The sequence below is a fragment of the Erithacus rubecula genome (assembly GCF_903797595.1).
Source record: "Erithacus rubecula genome assembly, chromosome: 5".
NCBI lineage: Eukaryota > Metazoa > Chordata > Aves > Passeriformes > Muscicapidae > Erithacus > Erithacus rubecula.
This window is the reverse complement of record NC_136687.1, coordinates 54,865,943-54,886,644: the sequence shown is the minus strand read 5'-3', so window position 1 is coordinate 54,886,644 and position 20,702 is coordinate 54,865,943. Positions and strand designations below refer to the sequence as shown.

Below are 20,702 nucleotides of genomic sequence, written 5' to 3'. Positions count from 1 at the left end.
CACCACCTCACACTTGGTATTTCATAAGAATATGATGCCAAGATGAAAAGCAGCTTCCCTAGGCATACACTCTGCAGGTGTTTTTAGATGTGCAAGAAACAACAAAAATATCTAGAACACCAAACACTGTCAGAATTTCTCAATAATCACATAAAATAATCTGATAATAATTTTTAACCTTTCACAAAATTTAAAACAAAGAAGAGAAAGCAAGAAGGCTCTATATATATACAAAATACTTTCAGTGGAGAAAAAAACCCCATCTTATTTGTCCTATACTGTTAGCTGCTCTTAACTGCCCTGAATATGAGCAGTATTGCCCCCTTGCTCCACAGGGACACTTAGCCAAAAGGTGGCAGGTTCTGAGGAGACTTTTCTCTTAGCAGATGAGCCAAGAGCCCCTTCTTGGCCCCTCCTCTGGAGATACAAATGCCTGGAGGCAGAAATACATTTAATAAGACAGTTCTATCCAAGAGAACCTCTTAAAATTCACCATTCTTAAGGCATGACTAGCTGCCTGAAAATAAACACTGACACTTTCATTCAGCACTGAGCATGAAGTGCTTTCTAAGAGCGCTCGACAGGCACAAGTCTCAGTGACACTGAATGGGGCTGGACCTGGACAGTTTTGAAAGTCTGGTCTCTCCCATTTCAGAACCCGAGCACCTTAAGCCATTACCATGCCCTATAATTCCAGAATCCTGGCATCTATCCTATTTATTTACATTGGCCCACATCTTACACCCCCAAACAAGATATGGACTTTATATACCAATTAGTTTATCCCCAATACACTGCTGCTGAAACTGGGCTGAAGTGCAGAACCCTGGAGCCAAGGTAGAGAGCTTGCACTTCAGTAGCTTTTGAAACCTTATTTTCAAATCCACACATAAAATGTGGTTTTCCTATAGCTTCAGGTCCAATTTGCACAGAAAATAAAGCATTATTTGCAAATAGTTAAGCCAAGCATGCAATCAAGTCAAGTACACAAGCTAATCAACTGTGCTTAAAGAATTTTTTTTTCTTTTAGAGTCCTACTCTCAAGTAAATTACTGCACATTATTCTCAATTATTGTCCTGAAGGACAAGGAAACAAAACCTTGTGTCACATCCACTCTTTTCATTTCTCCAATAGATACAAAGAGGGGAGACACAGCCCAACAAGACCCAAATTCCATTTCCTTCCTCTTTTTTAAAGTATTTAAAGAGCTGCCAGAAATCAGATTAACACAAATTTTTGTGAAAAACCCCACACTCTCACAGTGCATTTCATTCAACCCAGAACCTGATAATATTATCTTAGCACTATTCCTTCTCTTTCATTTTAGAGAGGTCAGCAGAGATTAGTATTACCACCCAAGTATTTCTCCCCTCGTCCTGTTATGGAATAGATTAGCTTCTTCCACTCACATGTTTTCTTTCCATGTTCTCTTTCTCCCCCACAGGCAGACAGGATGAAATGTCAGCAAAACAAAAATCTCATGCTGCTGGGCAAATCCTCAACCTATACCAAGAATATTTCTTTGAAACTGCATTTCCTCTTGAAACCGATAACTTGCTGCTTGAACTCAGACTTCCTAAGTAAGGAACAGAAACTAGCTCAAATTTGTGAGAAAACACAACATGAAAACACTCCCAGAAGTATAAATCTTGGCCTTTTACTTGAGCATACATAGATGAACAGATGAGATGTTAGCATTTCTCCTCCCAAAGCCTTCAATCAGTATTATATTCCCATATCTGGAAGACAGAGGAATGTGGCATACTGAGAATCCTGGCCTAAGTCTCCAGGACAAGCAGTGTTTATTTTACTCAAAAAGTGCTTGCTTTCTTTCCTGGAAGGTGGAAGAAAACAGCTTTTGGCATTGGCCTGAACACACAATGGAAGACAAGCAAGGGTTAGTGTTGACTCCCTCCTTTGCTCTTCTGTCTCCATCACCAGAACCAGATAAACTTGTTTATCTGAAGCTTCGTATTAGGCAAACTAGTAAAGCCAGTCCAAATTGTATATAATGATCATGAAAGTCATGTTTTCTAGGCAACTGCAGAATGCTTTTTTATACATGAGGTAGCTGATGTTTCACATTTGATATTAAAATTTTATTCAGAAGAGTATATAATTATCACTACAAAGTAAGCTTAATCCACATAAATCGTAGCATGACTCTTGAATCCCTCTCTTTGTCTAATTGTCAGTGTAAGATTCTTGGGCAACTCCCTTATTTTGCTGTTGATCTGCTCCACCTCGGAGAGGGCACGTCTCCTTGATGCATTTCTCATACTTGCAACTTTCATTTTAATTGCTAAGTAGGAGCAGAAGACCTGTGACTAAGGCAAGCTGCAAGGAAAAAAAAAAAAAAAAAAAAAAAAAGAAATTTCAGGACTACAAAGCAGCTTGGCAATAGTGATACTTTTTAAACAGCACAGGAGCCAGTAACAATCTCATTCACACATAACAAATTAAACCCTTCTAATGACCTGAAATAACCAGAAGCAAGAAGGCATCTTACTACAGGAGGGAGTGATGATGTGCTGTCTATCAGACAAAAGGCACTAAGAATGGCACCTCCAGCTTTAGTCCAGCAGTTATTCCATTGTTGCATGCCAGAGCCACGCATTCCTCACATACTGTGAAAAGGTCATGACTGAAGTCTGTCCTTGCTCACTCACAGCTCTCAGCACAGCTGAAGAGGGAATGAAAGCTTTTGTCAGGGGAGCAGAAATAGTAGCAGGCACCTGATTTAAATGTCATGGAGCCACTAGAAAGCATTATTCTAAGTCGGTAAGTACTACTTCCCACCATCTGTGACATTCTAAAGCTATCTACAAATAAAACACTGGGCTTCTAGTGAGCAAGTGAAGGAAGCAGTGATAATTACTTAGTACAGTAACTGATTTTTTATTCAGTACATTATTTTATAATTCTATTGTAATATTATTCATCATCAGTTCCCAATGTTTGAGAAGGGTAATGTTAAAATATTTAACACCAAGATATAAAGTGCTACAGATCAGCAGTTCAGTGACTCTACCTAGAAGTTTCACTAATGGATCAACTTAGAGTAGATTTTTAAAAGCTTAGCTTAAGGCCTCTCCATGATAATGAAGTGATAGCTTTTACTACATCAGAGAAATTCTCAATACCAAGAGGCTCAGATTCTGACAGAATCCTTTCAGTATCAGTAACAGAGAATGATATCTTCCTTTAAAAATGCCTCTTCTTGGTAAGGCAGTCCCCTTGCAGTAATGCAATAATCAGTGTCATTAAGGCAGCACAACTGGATCAGCAAAAACTTAAGCCAAGTGACCAAGAGTTCTCTGTTTTCTTAAATGTGGCACTCAAAAGTCCTTCAGATAGGAACAAAAATAATAAGTTAATGTGCTACAATACTGAGGGGGAGAAGGGAATTATTAGCACCCACCCCCTTTAGTCATAAAGAAGGGTGTTTGGTTTGTAGCTTACTTGTAAATAATATAGAAGTTAACATACTCTTAAGAAGTATAAAGACTGACCCTACCATATGTTATTTCAAAGCCTGACTTTAATCCTATATATTTATGTCCAATCCTTTCACAAATGGCTTTTTAGCCTGTTAAGGTGAGCAAACTCCACAGTTCACTTGGATTTTGAGATTTCTTCCTTTCATAGGAGAAAGGAAGCAAAACAGTCTTTGTCAGCCTTGTATATTTGACTATCACAAATTTTGGAAAAAGAAATTAGCATAAAAGATACCACTATGGCATATCAAAGCAGTTTTTCCATAGTTAAAAATGACCTCATGTATGGTACTTGTGAAAAACACATGGGATTCAGAAGTAAGGTTTGTGTTCTTATTTGAAAGCAGCATCCTACATACTCATGAGAAGAAAGAGAGCTGCTGACTTGTGTACTCAACCAGAAAAAAATCCTGGTATTCAGAAGACAGCTCATGCTAACAGCTACCTCATGTCCTGCCTGGAAAAGAAATAATATTTGAAAATGGAGATAAAACTGGCTGAATAACAAAATCAAGCTTGAATTACATCTACCTGCATCTGATTCCTCCAGCAGTGCTTTACCTCAGGTGTATACAGGTAAAGAAGCTGCACTCCTACATCATCAGGATTTTTTTTTTCAGCACACATTTAATTTGAGAGCTAACAAACTCCCACATGGATCACTCACCATATTTCTACTAAACTGCACTTGCACGTTTCTTTGGATTTGCTATGAAAATTGAAAAAAAAAAAAAAATCTGATCAATTTAAAAGTTACTGCCCATCCAGCATCCTCTGCAGCCACTCAGCTCTCACAAATACTCCAATGTTTTAAATGTTTTAAACCAATGGTTTTCTTCCCAATGCCCTAAGCTGAACTACATCCACAAATTTTCTTCTGCCTAGTGAAAATAGTTGAGGAGTCCAAATAATTACTGATGAAGATAGATCATCTGGAGGGTCTACTATGCACCAAGTCTTCAGTCTTTGATACTTAAAAAAGTAATATTCCCAGCTCCTGGAAAATTTAGATTTCCTTGAGCAATTACATACATTCTGCAATACAGCAACACTGCAAACACCCAGGAGTTGCAGCAGAAAAAAAAAAAAAATAGAACTGTGTTGCCTTCTCAGACAGTTGTGATTTCTAGGGTTCATTTTTGAGAGGAGAAAAAAAAAAAAGAAAGAGATATGGCATAAAGAAGAGAACATTACAAGGTCTGCAGGTAGATGACACCATGGATATCTTATCTGTGAACTCACCTGTCTGGGAGTAAAGCTATTATTCACACAAGTGATGACTAATTATTATTGTGAAAGTCTGCATTTCTAGTCTGAAAAACAGACAAGATAGAACAGAGGCCCATATTTCAGCTGTCAAGAACTGTACACACAAGAAAATCTATGTCTCTAGGACAAAGCATAAGCTGAGAGATTCGTGATCTGCTTTCCTCTAAGTTGAAATAAATGCTAATTCAAGCACAATAGTAAATATCAACTCTTATTCAAAGAGTACTGCATTTTCTTCACTCTTCTGTAACAGAAGAAAAAAAAGTAATTTTGCTTTCAGACAGAGAGCCTCTCTACTCAGACATGGTACAAGGCATGAGACTTATACTTTTTATATGCACGAAAATACAATTTAAAATGTTGTATTATGTTATCCTCCTATTAGGTATGCAAACTTTTACAAAGATTTATGCAGGGGGAATCAGTGACTAATCTTACAAAGCAACTTCATACACTTGCAATTGAGTAGCATAACTGACAATACCCTGATGCCTCATCAGGAAACATGAACGCTCCAAGGGAATGGCCGAACAGGCACCTGCCTGGATTTGACTTGTCCATGCTGCCTCAAATGAAGGCAAGCTGATCTAAGGAAATGAGAAGCACTGGCAAGTGCCATTACATACCTGTCTCTCTGCACTTTATGTCTGTCAGCCTTCAGGAAGGATGTGCTTTTTACAGAGCCCACTCATGTTGAGAATGAGTGTGTGTGTCCCCACATATGCATGAGTTACCCACTAACTACATAAAATGTGTGGGTGCATGCATATACTCCACATAGACCAAGTATTTCACTTTCATATTAAGTTTCTGCTGAAGGACAAGAAAAAAGCCCTGAAGGACAAAGAGAGATACAAAAGGACAGGAACACTGATCTATTTTGAGAAGTCAACATGAACTACCTGACAGCCTTGTTAGAGGGTCCCTAAAGCCTATTAAAGGTTTTGGCCAAGGCAGATTTAAATAAGATTCTGTAAGCATTTGGGAAAACAGATTTGATGCCAGCAGATGGGCTGCAACTCTAATAAGAGACCTCCATCTGTCCAGAAACCAGTTCTTCACTCTACACACACACACACACACAGAGGGTATTGCAAGTGTAGCACTAGCAAGTCTTACAGGGTAGAAACATTTCCTACAAAGAACTTCAAATGTATCCATCATCTTTAAAAACCCCTGTCTTCATAAGAGACCTCACAGCACTTCCTTTTTTTTCCATAAGCAGCTAATTTTCCAGATAAAAAAACCTGTTTGTCTGCTGTTTCTTGGAAGAGTGCAATTGCTGTTCAAGTGACAGGAAAAATATTTCCATTCCTGAAGTGATGCTGAGCTGAAGAGCAGACTGTTGGAAGTGGTACTTGAACAGGATACATCTCAGTTTTCCCCCCAGTAACTGGGCTATGTAATGTGATTTAGGTGACCTACCAATAAGGTCCAACATGCCTTATATGAAACAGTATTTGGTTAAACCATAATACAGAGGATACCAGACCTCTGAGTCAAATGCACACACTGCAAATATGGAGCTCTCTTCTCCTGCCTAATACCTGCTTCTCCCACAGAAACTGTTTTCACATCATAAGGTGATAATTTCTCCTCTCAGACTGCAGATCCCTGCTTTCTCCACTTCCTTCCATACTCAAGCATACAGAAATGAATTTAAGACTAAAGCTGTGCTTATTCTCTGCATTCACACTCCCAACCAGTAACCAATTTGCAGGGCACTCAGAAATCTGACAGCAAGCAGAAAACATGCTGTGTACTCTTCCATGCTGGGCAACAGAACCACTCCCCAGAAAATGGAAAACAAGCTTTACATGAAGGATATCACTCCCTATGGGCTCATAGGATTTCCCTAAATTCTGAATTATCTGCAGCAGGTGTTTTCATATTTCCATATTTCCCAAGTTTTTCGACTTCTCTGATAAATCTATTATTAGCAAGGTCTTTAAGCACATTACCCACCACCATCCTGCAAATACTAAAAAACCTGGATTTTGAAGGCAGATTCTCTTTATCCAACCACTCATAGCTGATCCATTTCCTGCAACTGATAGTGTACATCAAAATTTACCTATTTTCTGCTCACTCAACTCTTCAGATGTGGGATGCACCAAGCTTTGACAGCTATTTAGCAGCATGTCTAGAGACAGCCATCAATTCAAAGAGTCCACATAAACCATGAAGCTTTTTGGTCATGGAAGCTTGCTTTTTAAATGAGCTCTTTATGGAGGCCAAAACCTTCCCAAGCAGCTTATACTGTCTAGTTTAAATCCTGCAATTAGGAGGTTTTAGCTCCAGATTAATTAGTAGACATAGCCACTTGAAGACTTGGAATGCCTATGGTTAGGAAATCATGATCTTCCTTCAAAACATGAGTTGACACAGCACATATGGCTTTGTGCCAAAATCACACCAGTTAATCAGAACCTGACCAGTTAACTTAAGTACCTCAGTCTCCCATTCTGCTCCTCACACTTCAGAAAAATATATAATTATATACTGCATGATTCAGTATGTGTTTACAACTGAACAATTGTTAAATTGACTATACTGCCCCTTGAACAAATTTCTAACACACACACCCCATTTATGATTCATCTTAAATTCAGCAGTTTTGCATGATTTATTCAGTCCTACAGCCACGATATTCTCCATTGTTTAACTGCCCTCAAAGATGCTTTTCCTGTTAGGTGGGAAAACTTGGAATTCCTCCTTCACAAGAGATTCATCTGCTTGTTATTTCTGCCCAGCTTTGCTTACCAAGCTTATGGTTTCTGAGCCAAGAAAGTGAATGGGATTTGTAGTGTGAAGAAAGACCCTCACCACAAAGAACATAAGCTTCAGTATTGCTTGACAGCAGCATGAAAAACCTGCAAGAGTGATTCTACAATTCCTCAGCAGAACTTCCACACAAAACAGACTGCCTGATAGATAGTTAGTGATATAACAGATTTGATTTAGCTTCACACACCAAAGTGGACAAAAAACTCCATCTGAACATTCATTATCTGCACTCCATAATGTTTTGGTACTTGGAGAGGTTACAGGACAGAACAAGCTACAGAAGTTGGCATTGCCAAAAAAACAGGAAAAACAAGACAGCAACACCTCCTCCCATGACATAATACCAAGCCTGCTATCACCAAAAAAACTCCAGAGTTCTGGGAAGTTTTGCTTTGGTCTGGATGATAAACGTTCATATTAGAAGGCCATATTACAAAAGCCATCCTACACCCTTGGGCTGTATAACAAAGGTAAACTAGCAGAAACTTTTCCTCTACAGGCCTGGAAACAGAGGGAAGTGATTCACAGCATCATCCTTCTTTTCTTTTCTTTGAAGAACATTCCTACAAACAGTAATGTAAGGCTAGTCAGACTGAGGACTTACACAGGTACAGCCATGTACAAATTATATTTGCTGTATCGGAACAGAACCAAAGGAGAAGGTCAAATTAATCTCTGAAGCTACTGCCCAGTGAGGGATTAAGTGAAAGGAGAAAAAACAACTGCACCAAGGAGAGTTAGACCAGTTAAAGAATGCATCAAATTTTGTTGCCTTCACAATCAATTTGATGATACCGTGTATGACACCTTAACTTTGTAACTGTTACTGCATGGAGACCCAAGAAAACAGTAACTAAAAGGCCTAAAATAAACAGAAACATCTAACTGACACTAAAAAAAAAAATAAAATCCTCCTTTCAAAACATTACAACTCAAGTCTTATATAATCTAGACTGCACACAATATACCAACCTTCATCCTTTCCATGTATGACTAGAACTTTGATAACAATCCAAATTTTCCTCCAGTCCCGAATTTAGTATTTCATTTTTGTCCTTGCAAACTTAAAAAAAGGAGCATGTTATTTTAAAAAGTATCATTTACATTTTCAGTATACAAAGGGCATTAACTCCTAGGAGAAAATTCAGCTTTTACAAAAAAAATTTCACGAACGTGTGAAAAAAACCATGGGCTGAACCTCTTCATCTCCCATTTCTATCTTTCATTGCTAACTGCACACTCTGGAGTGTGTTCATTGATACATCACATAGAAAACTGATAAATCTAACACTTAAAAAACACCACTTGGAGAGTAGTCTGAAAGAGATTTCAAAACATTCAAATGTTTTGCCAATAGTTTTAAAGCATCCTCCCATAAACTTTGCTTACAAAATACTGAATTTGAATGAGAGTTTATCAAACTGGACCAGTTGTACTGGTTTACCTCAAGTTGCATACACACTTAACCTGAGAAAAAGTAGTAGCAGCAATCAATGAGAAGCATCAAGTGTTCACCACCTACAGAAATAACCAATTTGGTATTAATGTAAAGAGGCAAGGAGGAGGAAAAAGAAAAAAAAAAAGAAAGGGAGGAACAAAATTTTACAGTCTTGAGATGGAAATCTCAGAGACAGGAAAATGCATTATCTTCTTAGTCCACAGTGAGAAGTTTTGCATAGATTCCTCACTGTGCACAAAAGCTGGAACCAAGGCTTCATCAGAGTTGGAGAGCAGCACAGAGAGTGCTGCCTGCACTAAAGCACACACAGGTTGTTTTAGCCAAGGAAGAAAAACTCAGCTTACAGACAAAGGAGCAGTCAGGAACATTAGAAACTTTCACACAAGAAAAATAAATTAAAATATCATTATAGATACCAAGCCTTGCTGGCAAAATTAAGGGATTCAGTGGATCATTACTGATCAATTCTAGAAGAAAATACTTTTTCCTCAAAAAATTGTTTTGCCACTTGGTTTTACACTACTGACCCTTTTTCACCCATGTACCTAGATGCTGAATATTAACCCAGTTATTCAGTGGGAAATAAATGTATAGAACCATTCACAGCCTGCATTTTAAAAGGTATAGATTAAAATTTTGAGCTTTGAAAAAAAATGTACCCAAATACAGCTGGAATTAACCTAGATTTTGCTTCCTACCATGTTGATGAGTGACTTCTCTTATTTTCTAGGGATCTTTTACAACAATTACTTATATAGAAGTTGCTGTAAGACTTCACCTTTGATTTTACACCATCAGTCTTCAAACAGGTAATAAAACCCACCAATTTCTTCCATTGGCAGATGGGAGTGAGGAAAAAAGGAAGGTGAAGGAAACCCAGACTTTCCTGACCCAGAAGTCACACACAATTTAAAGTTGCTCTGTATACCCAGGCATCAGCTGGTGACTAAGTAGAAATTTTCACACAGCAAAATCCGAATTCCACAAATTCTTTGCAAAGAGTTGGAAGACTTTATACCTTGAGGTTCCAAAACTATTGTAAAAGGCAGTCACTTCTTTTTAGATGCATATTACTTCTTGGCACAAACTTTGTGTTGTTTGTTGCTGGTATTTTTTAACTGGCATTTATAGCCTATCACTGAAAATACATCATAAGCCTTGAAATTGATGTTGTCTACATAAAAAGAAAATATATATATTATATAAAACCTATTAAAGTCTAGACAGGCAATGGTTTCTCTTCCATTTCTCCAAAACCACTGAAGAGGGAAGCAGAACAAACAGATTTTGCATCAGCAGCAGACTTCCCAACCAGCAGTTCATATTACGGTGAAAAGTTAAATTCTGTGATCTTCAGCTCTTTAATATTCTCAAAGCAAAGGCAATGGGTGGGACAGAATCAGTGATAATTAATGCATATATATCAAAGAGTTCAGCTAATGTCAAGCACAAAGCTATTTTCTGTAACATGGCAAGTTACATTCTGCATTGTGCAGGCACCAGGGAAATTTCCACAAACCACATTAAATTCAATTTGCTGATTCTGTTCTGCTCAGTAATATTGAGTAGTTGAAGACATGAATTCCTTCAGTGTCTGACAATACCACAAAGCTAAGGGCTTTGTATTGAAAATGCTCTTTTCAACTATTCTGTGCAAGGCCAAAGAGCACACAGAGCACACATGGTAGTATCAACAGAGCACAAGAATCTGATGTTGAGGGAAGCAAGAGCAGAAAGAATCCCTCTTATTATACAGAATGTCCTTCCCTTATTAAGCAATATGTTTCTCATCAGTAAAAGGAATCCAACTATTTTTTCCACGAGTTGGTTTTTGTTGTACTTTTCATGTGATGCCATTTAAAATGACAGTTTACTTACATATTTTACCTAGTAGCATATTTTCCTATTCAACAACTAAAACTACAACCTAAATTGTGATATCACCAAAATGTTCCTTTTTCTCCTCTGTTCCTGAGCAGCTATTTTTACTCTAGGCTCACATGCATAAAAATTAATTTCCCTGATAACTTGACCATCCATCATTGAATCAAATTCTTCCTTTAGCAATCTGAACAAAAGGGAATACAGATTCCATGACACAAAGGATGAAAAAAAAAAAAAAAAAAAAAAAAAAACAAACAGGAAGAAATTGCAGCTGGAACCAGACAGCTGTTCTTTTCTGAACATCAGGTCAAGCCCATGTGGACACACATGAGCTTCAGAGGCAGATCACAAAAGATTTCTTACTAATAAACTTTCAGGCTTTTTTCTTTTTTTAAAGGGCTTTTAGAAGTTCTCAGTTTGGAAGAGCTTCCCATTTCTGTGGGTTCAGAAACTAAAGCAACATTTAATACAAGAAGTACTAAACTGGATCAGGCCAGCTCTCCCATCCCCTTTCCTGGCAATCACCAGTTTATTGAGTTCCTGAGCTCAAGCTGCACAGTCAAATCTAATAGTCACTAATGGTCTCTGTTCTGTTAACTTCTCTAATCCCCTTCTGAGCACATTTACACTTTCACTCCACATGACATTTTGTTCCAGTAACACAGCTGCAATTAAGCAGTTCCCAAAGAGCATTTTCTTTTGTTTGCTGTAAGAAAGCAACTTCTCAAATTTCACTAGAAAAGAACATGCTAAAGGTCTTGAAGGACCCAGTCATGCCTCAAAGTTGCCTTTTACTAAACACCAGTAAATGCTTGCAGCTACCAAAAATAATAGAAAATGGTTTCTTCCAATGAAACCAATCGTTTTTCCAGCGTACTAAATATTTTCTCTTCTTAAGGCAATGCATGGATATGACATTTCAAAATTACTATAAAACCATTTTTAGGATTTTCCTTAGTATTTTGTGACAAAACAACAAAAACTCAGCTCATAGTTTTCTTCCTTTACACACCATATTCCTCAAATACATAGAGAATAGAATTGGATCAGAGAGCAAGGAAAAACAGAAAAATTATTCTCACCAAAACTGTCTGCCAATAGATTGAAATAAGCTAACATGATACCATGATATCAAAAAACCTCTAAAAATAAGAGTAATTTTACAAAAAGACAATTTTGATAATGCATCACACTTCTGAAACACCCAAGTCTTGTGCCAATCATGATGAGCACACACATTTTAAATTGACATAAAGAAGCTTTACACATTTATTTCAGTAATTCTGTTCTACGTGTTAGCCCATGTGCTTAAAGCTCCAGGCTGATTTGGCTGTTCCACACATGTGATAACCTAACTGCAAAGCCACTCAATAAATGAGTCTATATTTCTGATGAAACAAACTTTCAGCACTGCCAGCCAGCAAATCTTTTATAATCAGATAATCTTTAAATTCTTTATTAAGGTCATTCAAGGGATTCAAAGACAGCGCACCCTGAAAAAAATAAGCTGCTCAAAATTTAAAGTTCTTGACCATTAGCTTGTTTTGCTAAGCATTGTCAGATTATAGCATCAGAAGAAACCTCTTTCAGGAAATCTAAGTATAAAATTTTGGAGTTCCTCAAAAATTTATAGCATATATTTCTTGCAAATCTTATTAAATAGATCACTGTAATGAGACAAACTTCTGATTTTCAGAGTCTGAACAACCCTACAAATAAAAAGGGGTAAGAAGATAAATAGTTCTAAAAAGCCTACAAAAACCCAAGAAAACAAATAAAAAACCACAAGATAGAAATCAGATAATTATTAACCCTTGAAGACCTTAAATATAACCACTAAGCTGGGAACAGCAAAAGTACTTGCAGCTGTGAAGGTCTGAAAACTCATCCCAGTCTTCATGAGGGAGAAACCTCAGCTCACAGAAGCCTTCACCACCAGCAGACAAGATAAGGACATCCTTGCAAAATCCATAAATCTGTACTAGAGGGAACTGAAGGTATCCCAGCACATCTTGAATGAGCTCAACCCTTTCTTTCTCTCCCCCCACCTTCTTTATCTCATTTTCCTTTTGTTCCAGACTGTGTGCTCCTCTGAAAAATAATGGTTTTCTAACAGTTGTCACAAGCTAGACCTTTTAGGTCAAAATTTTTCAGGTGTTGTACAGGTATTCTTACTACCTTGTAAAATAATTTCTTCCTTTTTCAGATACAAGCCATTTAACAGCCCACAACTGCTATTCTTGCACAGAGCACTGTTAATTTACAGACATACAGACACACATTGCATTGTCTGCTGTAATGTTATGTATCAATAAGGATGTCAATAGCATTTGCATTCCACTTTCATCCCATTCACATTTCCAGTGAAGTTAGTAATGAGGTCCTCATCTCAGGGGTTCTTCAGGGTGTATCAATTCAGTTGCCAACCATAAACGTCAAAGTTATTTTTATGGAAAATTATCATCAAAATGTAAGTTTTCCCTAGACTCCAGCATTTTTTGAAATTATTTCAGTGGATTCATTAGATGTGCTATGTTTTTGCTGCCACAATTTTCCACCATTAATTAATAAGCCAAATGTTTGTGCAAGAGTTTCTGAAGCTCTGTCTCTAATAGTTAAGAGGAAAGACCTTCAGGTGTAAGGCACTCGTCTAAGAACAGAAAAGATGATAGAAGATACATTAAAATGCTAAAATACAGAATCTATGAAGGCTGGACAGAATCTCTTTCCTCATAGAAACCTACCCAAAATAAATACTTCTGCAAAAAGTGCACAGGGAGCTTATTAACAAACAAATCTCTGCATATTGTATGCATACAAGCATCTCTCATTTCCTAAGTGCCAAATTAACGTGAAGAAGTTCAATTTCCAGACTTACAGAAGTTGAAAGCAAACTGGCTTCAGAAGAACAAACAGAAAATGCACCTCAATCACTGAAAAATAGTTAAAACACTAAGGCACTTAAAAGACATATCATAACAAATCCTCTGAAGGAGAAACCAGTAGTTATCACCAGTTGAAGCACCCCATTAAAGCAAGTTACACAGAGTCTTTAATTAGGCTGCTGGAAGGATAGCTCCACATAAACCTAACCACACAATTGCCCAGCCAGTGACACATACTACAGAGATGTCTCTCAAAGCAGCACATGTGCAGCTCCTCACTGGCATTAAAAAGCAAAGCACAAAAGCAGCACTTGGACCATCATATCCACCATTTGCTTGCCAGGGATTCCAACTCCCAAGTTAATTCATTTAAGGTCAATATAGCTTTTGCACTGACTTGAGAAAAAAGTGTTATTATTCCACTGGTCATAATCCTAAGCACTAGGAGGGGATTTTCCACCTAGTGATTTTACAGTAAAAGTATAAAAGGCAAAACTTCTGCTCCATTTCCTTTCTCTTAACTTTTCTTTGTTGAAAGACTGCATTCTGTGAAGAGAGAAATTGGTAAAATCAGTAATAAGACAATGCTGGCCCTTGATGAATTGTGGTGAGAGAAGAAAAATCAGCAAGCTATTTTACAGCATTGATACCCTGAAGAGCAAACTAGATAGAAAAGTTAGACTATCTATGTATGGCATAGTTAAATAGCCACATGCTTCCTTTTTTCACTCCTCTATTGGTTAAGGCAACATCCAAGTCCAAATCTATCATCATTTAAACCAGGCATGACTTTGTCAGGAAGAACAACTATTTCTAACAGCTGAAGTTTCAGACTTTAATTTAGCTCTCTCTTTAGTCCATTTCATCTTTAAAAATAACAATATATAGAAGTGGTTAGCAGGAAAAGTCAACAATCCCATCAAGAAAGATGGAACACATCACATTCAACATCAAATAAGGTTGTTTACAAATTTGACATTCTGTAGTTAATATTTCAACAGCAATGTTCTACAGGGTAAAACAGACATGGTTTTATGAGTCAAGTCCCATTATCTTTCCCTGGTGACCCTAAGAAAGCCCTGGAACCATGTGTGTCACAGGTTTATTGGGGTGGGTTTTTATGCCTTCATGTAGCCATTCATGTCTATCTGAAAACTGGAAAAAACAGTGCAATATGCACATGCTACTGAGATGCTGAAGAAATTAATATTAAAAAGGGAAAAATCTTTGTCTGAAACATAAAATTAATCACTGGGAACCAATTCCCCTGTGCAAACAAGGAGCTGCAAATGAGAGTGTCCATACCCCAGAGATTATGAGATAAAACATGTTCTGTCTGTACTCAGCAATAACTTAGAAAACCTTTGCACCCAGTTCCTTGGATTTTTTTCTCTAACAGGTTTTGAGGGCCTGCCCAGTACACAGCAGAACACTGGCTGTTACATGAATAAAAGTAAAGGCAGACTGTAGAATGGACACAAGACTCAGAGGAGCTTCCATCTCCATGCAATTTTACCACAAAAATTATTTACATTAACAAATCTCTATGCCTTTCAATGCCAATTCTGAAACAGCACTTAACAAAAAATGTAACAATTTCAACAACATTGGCATAACTCTGCTACTGCAATGAACTAGTATTTACTGTCAGTTTCATACAGCACAGAGCATGGTGCTAAGATTCCAACACACAAGGATATCCTGGAGTGTGCCTGGAAAACTACTGACATCTGCCTGCTAGAGAACATCAGCTGCACCTATACACACATACAGATGCAGCCAATAAAGCTTTAACAGCTGTTGTGAAACTGGATATGAAACACATGAGAACCTGGTATTTCCATTGATTTATCCAGCTATCATTGTGATGAAAAGCATATCAAAAAAATTAGGAATTTGTATGCTCTAACAGCCTTCTCCCCTCAACAAACAAAACTCATTTTCAAGGAAAAGTCTGATAGGAAAAAGCCTCTTCTTAAGTTCTTTTACTTGAGAAATAAACAGGAGTGTTTCCTAACAAACTCAGCATCAATTTCAAGCTTACAGCACAAAAATAAGTCACCTGCAACAGCAAGAAAAGTCACCCATAAAGACTTCCAGCTCCAGGTCTAGTTTTCTAAATATACCAGACTTCAGATACAGCATTTCCAATGTACCTCTCTGCACATGCCTAAAGCCAAGTACCCACACTACACACAAATACTGAGAGATGTCAACAACACAGGAAAGCCATTTTCAGATTCACTTTCAAAAATTTCAGCCAGCTTTATAGAATGTTCCCAGCCATATTTCTCCCACAGATACAGACAAATGCTCTTTAGGAAGACAGTCTCCAAGAAACACACGCACAAAAAATTTTTAGCCAGAGTTGGATAAAGAAACCATGGAACCCCAAAAAACCACATCCTTCCTCTGACAAGGCTGAAGCATACAGAAATTAAAAAGTCTCAAAGTCTGCTAAAAAAGCATGATGTTTTTGACAGCATCAAATTAGTTCATTAAGAGGTCTGTGTTCTATTCCAAACCAATACACTTAAATTTTCATCATTTTTAGATCAGTCAGTTCTTCATCCTGAGCTTTAATTTTAGCTGCAAAACAGGAGAAAAAGCTTTCCTCTCTTTTCCAAGTGTCCCATCTCACCTAATTCAATGACCAATTGTTTGAAGCAGGAACCAGGAGCTAACACAGCACCTACTTCTAAATCTGACATTAATTACCCTACCACCTGCAAATCCTTAATAATTCTCAACCTCCTGCAAAACTACAGTATTCCCTACAAATACCAGCAATCAAAAATCATCAGTTTTAATACCAGGTCTCCTTTAATTCTTGACATATTACTTGCAGACATTTCTGTGGCATATTAATTTACACATAAAAGATAAAGGACAGATGAAACCCTGAAAACAAAGCCTTCCCACGTCTGTTATTCTTTCTACACAGTGTCACAACTAGAGCAGATCTCCATCCCAACCAATTAGATTTCAAATTCACAGGGCATATCATTGTCCCAAGGCAACCTACTCAATTAATTGCCTTTTATGAAAGCATTTTAATAGATAATGATGCACAAAGAACATGCCTGGTTCCTCACCAGGTATTTAAGTGGCACAGGAGAAAGAGAAGCCCAGATGAAATAAAAACGGCACCAAAGAGTCGTCTTGTGCCCTTCCCACCTGTAAATCCCAGCTTCCTTCTCTGTACTTCAGGAGGAGGTGGGGCTGGGAAACACTTCTTTCAGAAGTTCCACCCTTCTTTACAGATGCACAGATTTCATTAATAGTTAACTGGCGACATACAACATTAACTTACCCTGGTATTCACAGCTTTCCATCCACGCTTGTCCCATGGTAAGCAAGAGCTTGGGGCAACTGCTTACAAATATTTTCTGCACCATGACACCCTACAACAAGACTTGCTTTTCAATCTTTTAGTCTCACTGACTAGCTCACTTTGAAACAGTAAAATTCCAGTCATTTTTTTTCCTGTAAGCAGAGGAAAAAAAGTGACAGACCATTGAGCTGATAACCAATACTCCTTCCAAAAATGCAGCAATACTTAATGTTCATAGGTTTAATGAACTACTGGCAAAATCACTTTGAGTTGTACCATCAGTGGACTAAAGGTTCTAGGCTTGTCACACAAGTAAACTGAAAAGCTCTTCTGAAGAAAATCATTCCCCTTAAAGAGCTGACCTTACTCTTGTTCAGGTTAATAAGTCTTCACAGGTACTCTGGAACAACCACTACAGAGGCTCTTGAGTGGAAGGTTTCCTTCACTGTGAAGAACTTTGAACAAGAGAATGTCAATATTAACAAGGCCCTCTGGGCCATAGTGTCGTGTATTTCAACATATACATATTTGAAGCCATTTAAGTGTGGCAGCATTCAGAGACCTCAGTGATAAAGAAGAGCTTTGTGAAACTGACAGGCACTTCAACAATAAACTCCATTTAAGAGTCTGCCCAGTCTCATTTTATCTAATTACTTACCTCCCTTGCAGGAATAGCATGCTATTAAGGTTTGCTGATTAAGATTTGAAGGCACTTTGAAGATTTATTGTACCATACAACCACTAATTATTATTGTTCATACCTGCATTTGGTTGGAGAAAAATAGCTATGTGCCAAATAATTTCTGTTCCACATGTAAAAATAAAAATATTTGCCCTGCTGTGCTCTTTATAAAGTGAACAGCTAAAAGACTGCATTTTTACTTTCAGGCCTTCTCTATGATAGAGTCAGTCTGTACAAACCACATGGCTGAAAAAATCCCAGCATAAAGGAAAAAAAAGGCATTACTACACAAAGACACTGCAATTTCCTGCCACCAGAACAGGTAACATTTGGACCCTTGCAGCTTCCCACTCTCAGGAATGTGATCTCCTCTCTTTCCTAGGCTTCTTCACTACTTCCCTTCAAGGCACTGAAAATGACAATGCTCTCCACAAGTCACAATGCTAGGCACAAGTTATCACAGGCTCACGATGACCAGTCACAGTGGTTATTTACCACTCATTCACACAGTCCATTTTTACTTTCAAAGGCCTGTGAAGCTGTAAATAGACTATTGGGTCACATCCTTTCACCAGGCTCTGTTATCCTGGTCAAAATAGATGCAGTGTACTCGTGCTTTAACATTCTGCCCAACCTTTTCACACAGATATTTCCTTGCTCTTCCATCCACTCAAATGTCCTTGAGACTGTGGTTCTCAATTCCACTCAACAACAGTCTTGGTATTAAGAGGTTTTTTTATTATTATTTTTTTTAAATTAAGCTGTTAGAACAACACCCTGTGATACAGCTAGTCTCCTTTTACATCTGGTATATTCAAAAGTGTTTATTTTTACTGCACCCTTAACTGAAAAAGAAGTCCCATTATGAAAGGAATACATTTGATGCCTTCCATTCACCAAAAAAGCGCTGTTAGCTTAAAAAAGAGAAACAGAGTATCATTAAAAGTTAGACTGTGTATTTCTCTCTTGCTGTCCTTCTTTCCTTAAATTACTGCTTAAATTCTTGAACTGTTCATGGAAAGACATGCTTGTTGGCAGATAAAAAAAGACATTCCAAGTGAAACACATCTGCTGTGTATGAAAGCTGAACAGATATGTCTGATTGATAGCACTAGGAGTGGTAGCAAACTGTTGTAACTCCACTACCAAAAGATCCTCTGACTAGATTTACTCTTTCCTCATCAGTATTTCTTGCACAAGACCCAAATTGTTTGTCTTCTTATTTGTACCTCTATCGTGGCTGATTCTAATTCTTGCAGAAATGTCTTTAGAAGCTGTTTCTGACCATCCAAAGACAGACTTGCACGGGTGATGTTCAGTCAGAGGCCTGATGCTTAATGTGAACACCAACAGCAGTCCTGCTCTGGAAAAGGCACTAAATGTCATCATTTCACCCACCTGAGCCCAAACAAACGACCCTGGAGTCGTGACACCTTGGAATACACGTGTTCAATGACAGTTTTCTCACATAAGGTTCCAGCCTCAGGAAAATGTCTGTGTATTCTGACCCAGTTTCGCTGCAGTTTCACAGAACACGTCCTCTTCTCTGAAAAGGTTTCGGGAACTGATCACGGTTACTGCCCCAGCTAGTTCCACATGCAAAGACTTTCATATTCCCTTCTCCAAAACTCGCACCTTAATAAGATGGCTAGACACAGATTACCTGCAACCAACCTTACAGTTTCCATGTCCTACATTCACTTCTGATCCTACCTACAAAACCAAACCGGTTCCCAAATGTTTCCCCAGTAAACAGGAGGGGTACAGAACAGCTCCTGGCGGTTCCCTATGAAGTCACTGCCTTTGTTGTTTTAAACATGCAATTTAAAGAGAATGACACAATCTAGAATATGAGAGAGATTATCCTGCGGTCTGCGGAGGTGTCGATTGCTAGGAGATAAAAAGCCAATGAAACCTACGCTATTTCTCATCACCGGCCAACAGATTTATCCTTCATTTCTGCTCCTCCAGAAACGTTAATGAGGAAAAAGTTTCCTCTCTGTTAACAAGTCCGAGGGCTGCGGGGGCTGCATTGTTCGGCTGGCGCAGGCAAACCCGAGCCCTTCCCGGGCGGCGGAGCGCGTCCCGCTGCTGCCGAGCGCTGGAATCCCGGTGGGACTCCGGCATCCCCCGCCGCTGCGTGCGGCCTTTCTGCGCTCTCCACAGCCCGCCGAGGAGCGGAGCCGGCCGCTCACACGCCACGCCCCGGGAGAGCCCCCATCCCTCCGGGAAAGCCCCGCTCGGCGGGATCGCTGCCGCGCACCTCCGGCCGCTGCAGAGCGGAGCAGCGCGGAGCTCGGCCCCGAGCGCGGAGCAGCATCTCCTCACGGCCAGCGCCAGACGGGGCGCGCAGAGGGCGGGAGCGGAGGCGCTCCCCGCCCCGCGGCTCCCTCCTGCCCTCCGCATTCCCTCCCTCCCTCCTTCCCTCCCGCTGTGCACGGCGAGTGCCCCGGTACCTGCGGGTGCGCACCGCGGCCGCCCGGCCCCGCCGGCCCGGCGCTCCCGCTGCCCGCTCCGCTCCGCTCCGCTGTGCTGAGCTCCGCTCCGCGCGGCCGCTGCCCCCGGGGCCGCCAGCAGCTCGGGGAGGCGGGGCAGGCCGCACCGCCCACCGCCCCCGACCGCCGCGCCTTCCTGCCCTCCTCCCGCTCCCTCTGTCTCTCCCTTCTCCTCTCTCTCTCTCCCTCCCGCCCCCGGGGCGGCGGGGAAGATGCTGACACACGCCCGGCCCCACCCGCTCCCTCAGCGCCCCGACCGGCCCCGGCCCCGGCCCCTTCCCGCCCTCGGGGTCCGGCCGAGCTCCGCAGGGATTGACTCGGGAGCCGGCTCTCCTGGGGGCGAGCTTCAGCCCCGCTCTTGGCCCCAAAGGCCTTTTTTGGTTTGGTTTTGTTTTCTTTTTTCTCGGGG

At 39.6% G+C, this 20,702-nt stretch overlaps 1 protein-coding gene across 4 annotated transcripts in view; it reads right to left on the bottom strand.

The window, feature by feature from the left end:
* PTPN13 (protein tyrosine phosphatase non-receptor type 13) overlaps window positions 1-20,421 on the bottom strand; it is a 109,354-nt gene extending 88,933 nt beyond the window's left edge. For 3 of the 4 annotated variants that reach the window (XM_079306475.1, XM_079306476.1, XM_079306477.1), the window contains exon 1: window positions 20,255-20,397. The gene's annotated coding sequence lies outside the window, so the exon portion shown is untranslated. Of the gene's footprint in view, window positions 1-20,254 lie in introns of all 4 variants that reach the window. The other variant, XM_079306478.1, reaches the window with a different exon arrangement.
* Between the last annotated feature and the right edge of the window lie 281 nt (window positions 20,422-20,702).